At 44.8% G+C, this 15,844-nt stretch overlaps 1 protein-coding gene across 1 annotated transcript in view; it reads left to right on the top strand.

Annotated features, from left to right (window-relative positions):
* The window catches only part of LOC146866291 (thiol S-methyltransferase TMT1A-like), a 245,322-nt gene that overhangs the window by 48,482 nt on the left and 180,996 nt on the right, over nt 1-15,844 (top strand). The gene's annotated exons all lie outside the window — the stretch shown is intronic.

The raw sequence follows: 15,844 nt of genomic DNA on the forward strand, positions 1-15,844 counted from the left end.
AGGGCTGGGTGAAACTTCACAAATTACTGGGCCAGGGGACTAAAGCAGTGAAAGTGAGGTGCTTGATACTTCCAAGATAAATGTTTTGTACAGACATCTTGCAATGTACAGAGTCTATCCATCTTCACAACATTCCCATACACCCTCTTAACTCCCGTAGATGCCTACACAACGCCACCAGATGCCCTCCTGAATAACACACAAGTAGTGTCACAATGCAACTAAGGCACTCTCACAATGCCAAGTAAGTATTCTCAAAGTGAGGCAATCCACTATCAAATTACCAACTTTATGACTCTTCAGGGGTGCTAATAACTGCTATTAATGCCTTTAGATTGTCCGACACAACACGACACAGAAACATTGAATAACAAAATACCCATGTCAGGTACTCAGTACATCCGAGATTGCCTCAGGCATGACCACCTGAGACCTTCACAATGTACTCACCCTTAACATGACCTCACAACACATAAAAACCCTAATCAACCTTAATCAAAATGCCACTCAGACAACCTCACATCACCCCAAGGCACCCTCAGATTTCAACCATACAACATGAAAAAAAACCTGCATGCCTGGACCCTGCCCCAGCCTCTCTCACACTGCCCCAGACTCAACCAATAAAGCAGCAAAACACATGACTCCCTCCAGATGTCAAAGGGAACCCCACAGCCATGTGACGGCCAAATCACCAACAGACTGGAAACAACCCTTAGAAACATTCAACAAATTCCTTCAAGTCATTCAAAACTTAAAGTATCCTTTAGACAATAAAAATACCCCTCAAGCACACTGACACCAACAGCCACGTTCAGCTACCCTAAAAACACATTGCAGACACCATCAAAACCACAGAAACTGTTCACACAACACCTCCAGTCATGCATATATGGCCAGGTGAAATCCTGCATTCTGTTAGTGAGTGGTAAGATCTGAGCAGTATGAATATTTAAAACAACATAGGGGGTTGGAGGATGAGGGCCGGCCTGGAAGTGTGAGTGAAACTCAACAATAATGTTGGCCTTGGTGCCTAAAGCAGAAACCTTTGAAGCAAAATCTAGCTTTTTCTGCTAGCTCAGAAGAGATGTTTGTAAGTGTGTGGGAGAGTCTGTACATCGCCTTGGGCACACGTAGTGCAGTAGCTTACCTCAGTCTCAGAACAGCCCACAGACTGCCTTCTCAGCTGAAGCAGCCTTCCTAGGAGGAGACTGGTATGGTGTTACTCTGGCAACAAAGGGTACTGCAGACCTCAAACCCCATATATTTTAACTTCAATGGTCTGCACAGCCGCGATGGTTCTGCCTTCCAGTTATCGCCGAGAATGCAGTTCTCTCCTGATGCGGCTTGCTCATTCCAAATACACTGATGAATAGACAGAGAGAATGGACCTTTTGCAGACCACCTCAACATAGTAGGTGTTTTTACTAAAGATGTGCAGTCTAACTTACTCACGTTTCTCTACATTTGTTTTACAAATACATTATAATTATTGGCCTGTTGTTTACAAATAAATAGTTCAGGGAGAGAGTAAGGAATGTGTTGAGTGCCAAACAAATGTCTCGCACTAGAGAGCGAAGTACACGGCCGATCTGATCGGTGGAGCACTTTCAGTTTCAGCCGAAAGCCCATTAAATCGGCCTCACTTGCAACCCATACTAGCAGCAAAAAGGACAGACCTCTCAATGGGAAAAGCTGCCTGCCCCTGGGTTTATCCAAATATTTTTCATGGAAATGAACCCTTTCTCTATTAATTAAAATAAAACTTTGTTGTACATGAAGCTATTGAATTAGGATATTTTGTGTCTGAAAATATTTTGCTAAAAGCAATTTGGGTCTGTTTTGAACCCCGTAGTGCTTTACTATTGCCGTTTGATTCTTATCTACAATTAAAGAATGATGGTGCACTACACTGCAATAGATTATAAACTGATTTGATAGATTTTTGCAAATAACCTAAAGGCAATCAGTTCTTATTGTGACATTGTAATGGTTGTACCAAGAACTCAGTCTTTATGTTGCTTTGCCTTTGTTTACATGTTAACATGCTCCACTGTGTAATATGTTCTGTTAACCTCTTCAGCGCTGCGCGGATTCCCGCGCGGTGCTGAAGGTTGAGCGCGGGCGGGGCCATGACGGAACGGTTCCGTCATAAGCACAGCCCAACCGACGTGCATGACGGAACCGTTCCGTCATCGGCGTCGAAGAGGTTAAGTGATGCTTAGATGAGTGACTATTATGGAAAAGTTTATTTTTAACTGTAAAGTTATGTTCCTATAAAATTAATGAATTTCTTTGAAGATATATTCAAATACAGACATAATATGTAATTACACTGAAATCATTTGAATTTCTTAATTTAAAATCTCCAGAAACCATAGAAAGTAAACTGGAGCATATTTACCAGAAAGCTATTTTGTACCTTGACAGAAGTATGGCGTGCTATATTAATATTACAGTTCAATATATATATATATATATATATATATATATATATATATATATATATATATATATATATATATATATATAAAAAATTATCTACTGGCGGTCGCCAGTAGATAGTTATAGTTAGGACCGTGTTTCCATAGGAAATCTGAAAATTCTATTTTGAATAACTTTGGCGCCGGTTGACGAATCCTCGCGAAATTTTCAAAACTAATGGGGCACTCCGTTCAGCTCCTACCCTGAAAGTCTCGGGGTCCCAAAACGCGTTTTCCCCATGCATTTTCCCATAGGACCTTTAGTCGAAGGTACAGCCCGAACGGCTGAACAGAATTACTTGAAATTTGGCAGAGAGGTAGTCCTCAGGTCAAGGAAGTGCCTTTTGCATATATGGAGTCAATCTGTTCAGTAGTTCCTGAGAAAATTGCAGTTAAAAGCACATACATATCTATAGCCGCGCACGGTGCGCGCACCCTAACGTGCGCGAGCGTAATTCTGATTGGTGGTTACATGTCAGTCAACGTTCGAATCGGTCGAAATCAGGAAGTGTCGGCCGCCATTTTGTTTGTTGTGGGTGCGAGAGTGAAAAAGAGAGGTGGCGAACGTGAAAAGGGGGCAGGGTAGAGAGTTCCTGACCCCCTAGCCTTTGTCAGGGGGTCCCTAAAGGACCCCGAAGGGTGAAAAAACATTTTATTTCTTTTTGAAAAAAATCGCGGGGTGCGCGCAAGGTGAAAAACATTAAAAAAAAAAAAATTGGCATTTAAAAAACCGTACAAATTCACTTAAACAACCATAGGTTTCACGCACGTTATAGTTAGGAATTAGCATTTAAAAAACCTTGCAAATTCACTTAAAAAAACCTAGGTTTCACACATGTTCTAGTTAGGTGGACATTTCACTCGTAAAAAACCAATGAAATTCAACCGTTATAGTTAGTTCAGATAACTATAACTCGCGCGACCGCCACTCTATCACAAGGATGATGTCATCAGTGATGTCATGAGTGATGCCACTGACCATGTCATGAGTGATGAAATATGTGACGTCATGAGCACTGGATTGCGGGCGCGCGAGTTATAGTTATCTGAACTAACTATAACGGTGGAATTTCATTGTTTTTTTACGAGTGAAATGTCCACCTAACTATGACATGTGTGAAACCTATGGTTTTTTAAGTGAATATATATATATATATATATATATATACAGATCATAATACATGCATGCCATTGTTAGAGCAGTTCAATCCAGCTCCAAAGCACCCCCCCCCACACACTATTTTAGTTAATTGAATTTCATAATGGGCTCCCTTTCTCAAGATATTGCATTATTGAGATCAACACAAAAACATCATAATAACAATGGTATACCATTCCATTTTGTTCATTATTGAGATACGCATGTATACCTCCTAATTTACAGCGCAAGTAGGGGCTGCTCCAGGACTGGGATCCACCCTCAACTTTACTACTTCTTTGCAAAACTGACCTACAGCAGATTCTATTTTATCGTCGAGAAATACAAGCTGGTCAGCCAGTACTGTTCAGTTAAACCTTTAATTACATCCTACTATCATAGTAATTAGACCACCTAACATATTTTCCAGTTCAGTCTTGATTAGAAATGCACTGACACTGATATTTAGGTACCGAGTCTCACAAAGAGTTCTACTAATGAATTTGAGTCAACTGGTCATCAGCATTCATTTCCGTGTTTCACTTATCTGCTGCTAGGGGCCCCCAAAGTCCATTTCTGACAGCCTTTATGCCATAGACAGGCTGTTGGAAAGGGACATCGTAATCCCTATGACGGTGCCTGAACAAACAGGGATTAGGCTCCGACCACTGCCCTGATGGGCTCCTTGAGCCCGGTGGAAAAGCAGGAGTCAGTCGCTCCGACCGAAGCCTGCGACTCAGCGGTCGGACTGCATAGCTAGATGTCGAGCGGACCGCAACAGACATAATGAGGCCCTATGTGTGTGGATACAAGTAATAAATGTTGTGTAATGGTGTAATGTGACATTTACTGTTTTATCTACCTCATATAAACACTTACCTGTTGTGGGGACGTGAAATCCCTGCAGATTACATTGTTGGAAGTGGTTTTAGTTGGTCAGATGATTCCTATGCCACAGCCAATGCGTCATTCCTACGCCTGGGTTTCAGGGGCCTTATTTACAAGAAATGACGCACTGCTACGCCAAGGCAGCGAGGTGTTAAAATTTCTTGTGACTAGTCAAAAAACCTTTTGATGCCATGGATGCACCGTATTTACAATATGGGGCTCCTTGGCGCAAGGTTCCAAGGTTACGTCAAAAATTCTGACTCATTCTTGGGTAGGATGCTACAAGGCATCCGGCCCAAAAGTGGTGCATTGGCGTAGTTTGGCATAAGACCTAAACAACTAAAGCAATACATCAGAAATCAGAGGCAATCCATCCGTTTTGACTAACACAAGTAGCTTCATGTGTGGGGAACAATGTAATAGAGTGTGAAAAGGTGAAAAACTCACTTTCCAGTTAATTACATTGGACCTGGATGACAGGCATACAAGTGGGTTTAGTGCACTTATGTGTACCACTAGGCCTATGTCTGTGTGACCTATTATATGAAAGTACAATGTTAGTGCATACAAATATGTGATGGAGTGAGATTTGATATTTACCATGTTACCTACTTTATGTGTGCACTTACCTGTTGAGGGGATGTGACTTAATTGCAGATTTCACAGTTTCAAGTCACTTCAGCTAGTCAGATACCTATTCCACAGCCAACACGTCATTCCTACACTTGGGTTTTAGAGGCATATGAATTTTGACGCATCTTGAGCTCAGCAGATTCCGATGGAGGTAAAAACAGACGCAGGTCGACAAAAAGTGATACATCTGCCTAGATTCGTCACATTGTAAATATGATACAAAGAAAGTGACGCCGCTGCATCAAAACAAATGCAGCACAAGCTACTTGTAAATGCGTCTTAGAGGCATAGGAATTTTGACACGTCACAAGATCAGTGGCCCACTTCTCGAAGATGCAGCACTTTTGCAAACTGCCATAAATACAACTACTCCAGTTTTATGAGGGTTATTAGGTGCCAACGTATACATTGCATATATTAAAACTAAAGCAACGCAGCCAATTCCGACGAAAATAACAACCTATGCAGGCTAACAAAAAGAGGTGCATTTGCATACCCGCGCCAGTTACCTTGGAAATATGGAGCAAAAAAAGCACTGCCTCTGGGTCAATAAAACATAGGCAGCGGCAGTGCAAAATCCTTGTAAATATGCCTGAGTTTAACCCATTCTGATTACTACTGAAGCACAAAGGTAACATTCACTTACAAACTGGCCATTACAGGTGCACATGCAGACAAGCACATAACATATTATGAGTAAATGAAGCTGCATATCAAAACCATAATACATTACTAGCTCTTTATCAAAAACTCTTCCCTTCATTTTTATTCATCAAGTTTGTACTTCTTATTGTCATGTTCAATCTGCAAGGGTCTTAGTCCCACACATGTATGCATCAATATCTTGCCTTCCTGTACCGCAGCAGTTCTATGTTTCAGGTTGAATGAATGTATGTGGTATTTTGAATAATGTGAGCCTGCACAAAATCTGTGGAGAGCAGCAGAGGGTCAAAGTTGGGCTCAGAAGCACCATGAGCACCTGTAAATATTGTATTTGCTGCAGTACCTCTCATAGACCTTTACTGCTTCTGCTCTTGTTTTCTTCTCAACCTTTGTGCGTCTTTCATTGTATGGATAAAGAAAAATGATTTTCTTTGTACCAAAGTCAAAATTATTGACTATTCAGATGCTTGTTTACTTTAGCATTGGAATAGGTAGCCAATAAACACGTTATGCTATGGGTGTAAAAATGACGCTAAAACTTTAATGGAACATCCAGACACTTAACCTCTTGAGTTTATATACTTATTTTGCATTAGGATTATATGAAAAGCAACATACAGTGGGTGCGTAAAGTAGCTGGATTAGGTGTGTTAAAAGGGTGTGAGCGGTAAAAAACAATCCACACGAGTCTTACAGACACTAATGTGACATTGTGAGCTTGAGAAGCCAAAAACGCAGATCATGTCTATTGAATAATTTAATCCTCCACGTTTAAAAGATTGAGCCACTGCAAATGCAAGTTATAAGAAAACAAAATTGCTGCAAAAAACAGGAAATTCTGCTCCCTCCTTCGGTTCCTCTTAAAAGAATGAAAACACCAGGCTGAGCTACAGCATAACCGTCCAAAGAAGTGCAAAGGCAGAATCATGAATGCCAAAGGCTGCATTAGCATGTCAGGAGGATTGGGGACTGGAAACTCTTGAAGCTGGCGCCCTTCTCAAAGTGGGGGATGGGCCCTTCTTTGAAGAATACATCTTTGAACTCTGGCTTTAAGAGCAGTAGTATTTAACGTCCTGATTCTATGTCAGAACCGGAGGCTCCGATTATGCTTCTCATTTTCTTTGCTTTATTATAGCAGCCAATACAAAACGTTCTTTTTTATTAAACATAATGCAATGAACCACAAGTCCCATGAACACCTTGTATTCCCTAACCATAGAGACTGAGTCCATATAACACCTAACCAAGGCACACACGTCCTCTTTCTTTGCTGCTCCGCAGCCAGTTAAGTGCCTTCTCCCTTGCTACTTGTGTGCTTGTGGTGTATGGGTGAAGGGCACCGCGATATGTTTGGACATTAATGCGTGGGTTAAATTATGTGTATTCACAGGTTTTAGTATCAGTAATGCTGTGTTGACATTGCCTGCGCTTGATTGTTCGGCGCTCTGGCGGGCTCGCTGCTGACGCGTATCTGAGCTGGACGGTACCGTAGCCCGAGCCCGCTCGCTGGCTTTTCCCCCGCTGTGCCGCCTCCGCTCGAGGCGCGATTCCAAGGGAGCGCGTCAGCCTCCCCGACCGGGCGCGCGTCGCCCGCGTCTCTGCATCAGTGGAGCGGGAGTATCGGGGCTCTGCGACTGCGCGTTAGTATCGCGCTGAGTCCCTTTCCATTGCTGGCAGGCGGCCGACTCCATGCATGCGCGGCGGCCATTTTGAGGGCTAAAAGTTCCCTGTGATCGTTTGGTAACGGTCAGAGCGGGAAAGTCTCAAGATTTGAATAGTTGCAGCCCGTACAGTTGTGCCCCAGTTACGCCCTAGGTTGTTGATCCTACGGGCTGTATCTCTATCAAGCATAGGCACTGCCTAGAGCAGCTCCTTTATACAGGCAAGCCCTCCCTCCACTCCTGAATTATGCTTTTGGCTGTTTCGCCTGGCTTGCCTGGGGTTGTGCCTCTCCCCCCATACCCCTCAGTGATTATTCAAGCAGTTTCACGACCTTTTTTGTCAGGTTTACTATGGCGGAATACTGCTTTGAGGAGGACGAGTATTATGAAGAGCCGTCCGGCTCCTTTGAGCAAGACCTTGTAGAGGCCCTGGACGCTGGTGTACAGCAATCCCTGAATTCTGCCCTGGTGCGGGCTATTGCTCCCCTTAAGAGGCACCTCAATAAATACGCCATTCAACAGGGGTGGCTACCGAAGGCTAGAGAGGCCAAGATAGCCAATCCTCACACAGAGGACTTTGCAAGGCTTTCTAAAGCTTTGGCCAATGATCACGCCTATGTTTCCACAGCGGATAATTCGGAACCTATACTTGGCGATCAAGGTGACACCTCACCCTCCCCCAACACCAACACGGACTCAGGTGAGGAGATATGCCCTAAGCCCGCAAAGAAGAAGCTCAGGAAAGAGCACCATGTAGAACCTTCGCCGCCCAAAGTGTTGACCTTTGAACCGTCGGACATCGTCCACCCCAACTCCACGGCGTGGCTCCCGCCGCGGGAAGTGGCGGACTATGTCCAGTCCCATCTCCGCCAGCCTTTCGATAAGGAGGTCAGGGTCGGCTGCGTTCAGAGTGTCCCAGACCGGATCTGGCAGCGCGGGTTGCGGACACTCCTGAAGTAGACCCGACAATGCTTACGTACCTTAAACAGTACGCACGGGACCCTAAGAAAGGCATAGGCCGTGCTTGTCGGTCCTGCCAAGATAAGTTATTGGACCTCTCAGGGCCCCTAACGAAAATCTTAGAGGTGGGGTATCAGGCCAAGGAAACAGGGTCCCCGATAAGTCCGGATGCCCTCATTGGTTGGGCACAAAGAGCAGTGTGCCTGTTAGGCAACGCTAATTGCGCCATGTCCAGCAAGAGGAGACGCTCTATTCTCCTCAAGCGAGACCCTAAATTGGCAGAACTTTCCTCGTCAGAGGCAGGTCCGGTGATTCAGGGTCTCCTCTTCGGCCAGCCGTTCTTAAAAGAGCTCACCAAGTTTGTGGCCACTTTGAGTGGTTTGGACAAGGCCCAGGAGTCGCTACGCAAAGCCTTTAAACCGGTTTTCAGCAGGACCGGATGAGGTCGAGGGCGCTCGTTCGGCAGGGGACACAACCAAGGCGCCCACCGTGGCCAGCAGCATCACAGAGGTGGATACAACGACAATTCAAACAATCCAAACTTCTACCCATCTCGGAGAGCCAGGAATCGGTTCCGCAGGGGACATTTTGGGGGCAACCACGGAAACCACCAAGAGACAGGATCTACAGGTGAGAATTATTCCATGTTCGGAAGTGGTTTTGGGGGGTCGTGTCCAATTATTTCTGCAACAATGGCGCGCCCTCTCTCAAGATCCTTGGATCTTGGAGACGGTGCAGGGGTACAAGCTAGAGATGTACGAGACTCCGTCTCAAGCTCTCCGCCCCCTCCCCTATGTTTTTCCCAACTAGATCATAATTTTATCTCCGAGGAGATAAGTACCCTTCTGCAAAAGGGGGCTATTGCGATCACTCCCTGTCATCCTCAGGGATTCCTCAGCAACGTTTTCCTGGTCGAAAAGAAAGGGGGCGAGTCCAGGTTAGTCCTCAATCTCAAAGAGTTCAACGGGTGGATCGTCTACCATCACTTCAAAATGGAGGGCATCCACCTGTTACGCGATCTATTGCAGGAAGGGGACTGGATGGTCCGGTTGGATCTAAAGGACGCGTATTTGTCCGTTCCCATTTACGCCCGCATCGACGTTTCCTCCAGTTTCTCTGGCAAGGCGTGTGTTACGAATACACGGTCCTTCCCTTTGGTCTTTCGTCAGCACCCTGGTGCTTCACGAAACTCCTGCGACCTGTAGCAGAATCTCTGCGCGCGCGAGGGGTGCGTCTGATTGTCTACCTAGACGACATCATTCTCATGGCGCAGTCCCCTCAACTGGCAGTCACGCATTTAGAATGGGCCATCCTCCTCCTCCAGAGCTTGGGTTTTGTGGTCAATTCCCAGAAATCAGTCCTGATCCTGGTGCAATCCATAGAGTTCCTGGGGTTCCAGGTGAACTCCCGCAGCTGCCAGCTTCTCCTACCCTCATACAAGATCAGAGCGATCAAGAGAGAGTTGAAATCGATTGTGAGCAGGCAGCCTGTGTCCTTGAGGTCCATTGCCCGAGTAGTGGGGTTACTGGCCTCTTCGATCCAGGCAATCTTCCGAGGCCCCCTTCACTACCGTGCGCTTCAGCGCTTGATGATTCAGCATCTCCGCAAAGACCTCGGTTATGCCCAACAGATACCTCTTTCGGAGGATGCGAGGTGGGAGATTTTGTGGTGGTTTGATCACATGGAGTCGTGGAATGGGAGAGCCATCTTCGGCTCGAAACCCAAGTTGGTGATCGAGTCGGACGCCAGACGGTGGGGCTGGGGAGCCCGCTGCGGTCCGATCTCGACGGGGGGACGATGGTCTTCGGAGGAGCTCTCCCTCCATATCAACTGCCTGGAGTTGCTAGCAGGGTCCTTCGCCATCCGCAGTCTTTCCCCACAGAAGACGGATTGTTGCATCCTCTTACGAATGGACAACGTATCGGCGGTTCGATATGTGAACAAACTGAGAGGTACAAAGTCCCCTATTCTAGCGAAAATTGCCAAGGACTTTTGGCATTACTGCCTGCACCACAGACTATCAGTGGTGGCGGAGTATCTCCCGGGGCGCAAGAACGAGGTGGCCGATTGGCACTCCCGTTACCTACGGGACTACAGCGACTGGAGGCTCCATCCCCGAGTGTTCCGGATGCTGAACCTCCTATGGGGTCCTTGTCAGTTGGACCTTTTTGCATCGCGGCTGAACAAACAGCTACCGAGGTTTTATAGCTGGCGCCCAGATCCGGAGGCTCTGGCCTCGGATGCGTTCCTCCAGACTTGGCCCGAACTACTTTGTTATGCGTTCCCGCCCTTTGTCATGATTACCAGGGTCCTGGCACAGGCCAGGCGACAACGGGTGGAACTTGTGTTAATAACGCCTTTGTGGAGAGCGCAAGCATGGTTCCCGATGGTCTTGGGAATGTCTTGTGCTGTGCCGGTCCTTCTCACTCACAGATGGAATCTGTTGCTGGGCCCTCACAAGATTCCTCCCTTTAATGGAAGAGGGCCAGCTACCACTAGTGGCGTGGCGAGTATCCGGGACAGATGGCGCGTCCCTGGCCTTTCGGCGGATACTGCTGAGTTCATCAGCCAGGCATGGTTGTCCAATACCCATAAGCGGTATTCATCTGCATGGGGCAGATGATGTAGCTGGTGTGTTCGACGGGATATCGATCCCACTTCAGCAGATGTCTCCGTGGTCTTAAATTTCCTAGCCTCTTTGGCTTCCGCGGGCTCTGCTTACAGGACAGTCAATACTTTTCGATCAGCGATTTCGGCAGGGCATGCTCAGCTGGAGGGCAAGCCTGTGGGTGAGCATCCCTTAGTTTGTAAGTTGCTTAAGGGTATTAGAATGGCTAAACCACCATGTTCAAAATATTCATTCCTGTGGGACGTGTCAGTTGTTCTTCGGTTCCTAGAAGCTTGGCCGGCGAACAAGTATCTGTCGCGTAAGCAGCTTTCAGCCAAGTTGGCTATGCTTTTATGTCTAGTCTCTTGCAAGAGAGTTTCGGACATCAGAGCTCTAGATCTGTCTGGACGTCGTTTCTCCCCGGAAGGGGTCACTTTTACCATTACTAGACGTACCAAATGTAATTCTACCTCGGTATCCTATCCAGCGTTTCTGGAGAACCCCAAATTGTGTGTGATACAATGCCTAAAGGCGTACGAGGTGAGTACTTCTGAGTTCCGTTCTGACATGCAAGGTCAATTGTTTATTGCATTGCAAAAGCCTTTCAGGCCTGTGACTCCTGCTACCTTATCTATATGGGTGCGTTGGCTCATGAATGAAGCGGGCATTGATATCTCTCAATTTGGTGGCCATTCCGTCCGAGGCGCAATGGCCTCCAAATTGTTTGCATTGGAAGTGAGCCTTTCTGACATCATGAATGCGGCTGATTGGTCAGCGGTATCTACCTTTAAGTCTTTCTATTACAAACCTATTGTGGATGTTGCATCTGTGGTGGTGGCTCGGCTTTGAACAAGCATAATCGGAGCCTCCAGTCCTGACATAAAATTAAAAATTTGCGAACAGTCGTGACAAGAATTTTCAATTCTATTAAGGACAACGGAGGCGAGGATTATCCCACCCGACAGTTATGTTTGACTTATGTGGTTCATAGCAATGAAAGTACGAATAATGTATGTTTTATACTTGGTGATATTATGTGGATTTCTTTCCCCCCCTATTGCATGAGTTTGCCGTGGGCACATAGGTCATGGATAACCGTTATTACGGGGTCTTTTTCTCTTCTTTTGTTTCAGATTCCAATGGCAAGTGAAGCTCGCTCACCCTGGTTTCGACCTATCATGGAGAGTGATCCTCTTCTGCGAAGGTGGTGTTGTCTCACCAGAGTTGTCATGCAGGAGTTGCTCCGTCGCACCCCAAGTTTTTCCTGTTGGTCTTCGGACTTGTTCGTTCATTGAAAGGTTTCATCAAGGCCTATATGCAAGAGAGTGTTAGTAAACAGTGTGGGACTTACCTGTTGCAGTTTCGCAAAGAAAGAGGACGTGTGTGCCTCGGTTAGGTGTTATATGGACTCAGTCTCTATGGTTAGGGAATTCAAGGTGTTCATGGGACTTGTGGTTCATTGCATTATGTGTAATAAAAAAGAATGTTTTTTATTGGCTGCTATAATAAAGCAAAGAAAATGAGAAGCATAATCCTCGCCTCCGTTGTCCTGAATAGAATTGAAAATTCTTGTCACAACTGTTCGTAAATTTTTAATTGTAGACCATGCCAGCAACCAGGATGTCCCTGAAGACCTGCAAAATAGCTTTTTCCTAAGTATGATATCCAGAAAAGAGTGACTTCTGATTTCAGCCTTCGGAAAAGAGAAAATGTATGTTTGCAAAAAAGCCTAATTTTCAGATATTTCCTCTTAGAAATCCTGCTAAGCGTTGTCTAAGCTTTCTAATTGAAAAGAATCAAAGCGCTAAAATACTTTAGGGGAGCTACTCTGTTTAAAATGTATTTATAGCAGAGCACAGAATGGACACCGTGCAAGTCAAGTGACTGCTTATTTTAACTGGATAAAACTGCATCAAAGTTCACAAATTGTGGATTTTAAGCGCAGTGGCACATAGTCTGTATCAAAACACGACACACAAGCTCGGTGGCTCTTATTATTTGGCAGGTATTTCGACAAACATGATAAAAATACCTCCGGGTCTAGCCAGCGCTATATAAACCTTTTTAGATGTACCTTGTAATGCAACAATCCTCTGGTTCAGCGCTCTGACACCTCCAGATCTAGCCAGCGCTATATAACCTTCTCAAATCAAATATACTAAAAACCGGTTTTCCTGAATGTTGAGACCTGAGCAACATGGCTGATGCCCGGTGGAGCCGCTAGACAGCTAATGAGGAGTTTGGCCCTGGTTTCCCCCTTGACCGTCACCTACCCAGCCGGACATTGGGCACAGTTCCTCCTCGTCTCCCCGCTATTACTCCTTCCTCCCCTCCCTCCTATGAATTCTTGAAACATTGTTTATGTGTACTGTACCTTTCTATGCTCTTGTATCTGATGTAACTTTTAACGCAAAGATCCTAAATGTAAAGCTCTCTGATACCCTCTTGGGTCTAGTTCGCGCTATATAAAACTTTATAAATAAAATAAAATAAAAAAATCAGGCACTTTCAATTCTAAAACCAAGATACAGAATGCAATGCACATGAACGCTTCTGAGCGGTCTGAAAAATATTCGAGGCCACAAAATAGCGCCACTATCTAGAGAAATGATGGTAAATTATTACTGGAATTGGAGAACCATGGTCCTGATGTAGAAAGCCATTTTGCAGTCCGAAAACCTGTGATCTGCAAAATAACAGGGCTTGCATCCACAATATGGTTTTATGCCAGGTGCTGAACCTATTTTGCGATTCTGTCATACTTTCCAGATTGCAAAGTGGGTTTAGAAACGCTATTTGAAAGGGGTGTGCTTAGGACATCCCTTCCAAATAGCTATTTGCTAAGGCATGTGTAGGAAGCTGGCTCTGTATATAGCATACCAAAGTAAGGTATAGTGTGCACAGAGTCCAGTAGAACTCCAAAGGTAGGCAGATGCAAAAGTAGATGACACCTTACTCTCCGTTTGTGGTAGTGTGGGCGAGCAGTAAGGGTTTTTCAGAGGGTAGTGCTAAGCATTTATTGTTGACACTCAGGCAAGAAATGACGTCAAACACTCTAAGACTGAACCTAGACCAATTTGTTGGTATAAAATTAATATTTTAGTTGTATTTTATCACAAGAACCAAATCATAGTTATAATCGTACTCTCAAAGTCTTTTGGTAGCAAGGGTAGGGCAGGTTCTTGAGGGCTTCTGGCCGCAGCGCACACCGAGGTTTTGCTGGAGGATTCTGAGGTCGGGACAGGCTGGTAGGGCTGGGGCCAAGTCATTTGGTGTCCTCCTCTTCTTCTCTCAGCTCAGCTGTTCGGTCTTTCTTGTTTCTTCATGTCAGCTCTGGTTTGAGGAGTCAAGGTTTGGTGGTGCCCCTACATCAGGGTTCTCCAAACTTTTGTGTAGTGAGAGCTACTTCTGGTCAGTGAAAATCATCGTGAGCTACTAAGCCCCAAGCAATTTGCGCATTTTTCCGAGAGACCTCCCACGCCCAGTTTCATTGATGTTAAGCTTATTTCTTCAGAGCCCATACTGTGGTTGGAACACAATAACACTGAAAGGAATGACTTTGGATTTGTGCTGTTGGCAAATCGCTTTACGACCTTTCAATAATAGCTTCAAAATCAGGACCTTTCAACAGCTATCACTGAAATAATCATTGTTATTCAGCTCAATTAACAAACAAACAGGACCAGCAATCTTACCTTCAATGTGGAACTGTATGATATCCTCTAATGCTGTGTAATCTGATAGCCTGGCGGAGGCAGTTCCAAGGAAGTCATTATAGTAGTGAAGTAGTCACAGTGTGTGGCAGTCAGTCTGTCCAAAGCTTTGCTGAATCACAATTGCAGATGGATTCTTCTACTGTAGCTTCGACAAGATCGTCGTGTTTTTCAGTTGCCAGATAAGCTGAACTTCAGCTCTGTTTGGATTTGAAAGTACCGATTTTGTCCTCCACTCTGAATTCTTCAGAAGGTTCAGTTTTGACTTTAAGGTTTTTATGGCACCAGTCGTATTGTCATTGCTCCCTTTACTTTGTAGGAGTGTCAGTAAACCAGGACTGCAGTACAAATTGCTTTGTTCTTATTCAACTATAAAGAACTTTGAAAGATGCTGAAAATTCTTCTCTTTAGCTCTTTTTTTTATCTTGATGTCAATACACCAGGCCTCCAGTAAACACTGCTTTTTTCTTATCTTGTGGAGCAAATAAACAGTTAGAAAGGTGCTGAAGATTCTTGTCTCCAGCTACTTTTTTCTTGGTGTCTGATACCCATGCCTGAACTGCACATTGCATTGTTCTTGTTCAACTACTAACTATTACTAACAAAAGGACTTTTGAAAGATGCTGACGATTCTTCTCTATAGCTATCTTTTTTCCTTGATCTCAGTAAACCAGGCCTCCAGCAAACACTGCTTTGCTCTTGTGCAGCAAATACAAATTTGGAAAGGTGCAGAAGATTCTTCTCTCCAGCTACTTTTTCTTGTGTTTGTAAAACAGGCCTGCAGTACAAGTTCCTTTGTTTTTGTTCAACTGATAAAAATAACTGGGGGCTGAAGATTCTTCTCTGCATCAACTTTAATCTTGGTTTTAATAATGAAACAGATACCTAGATTTGGGATTTCACCAGGAACTGTCATTGAACAAGTATTGATTGCAAATGCATTCAAATTATTTCAGTGAGAGACTTGACACTGCATGGTGTCCACAAATCCCTTGTAATCTGGGGTGTAGCTTGAGAGGGCAACTCTTATAGAGTCAATTAAATGTTCGTCAGTTAGACGTGTGCGAAACTTAGATTTTATGAAGTTCATATCCGAA

The sequence above is a fragment of the Triturus cristatus genome, chromosome 2_1 (assembly GCF_964204655.1).
Source record: "Triturus cristatus chromosome 2_1, aTriCri1.1, whole genome shotgun sequence".
NCBI lineage: Eukaryota > Metazoa > Chordata > Amphibia > Caudata > Salamandridae > Triturus > Triturus cristatus.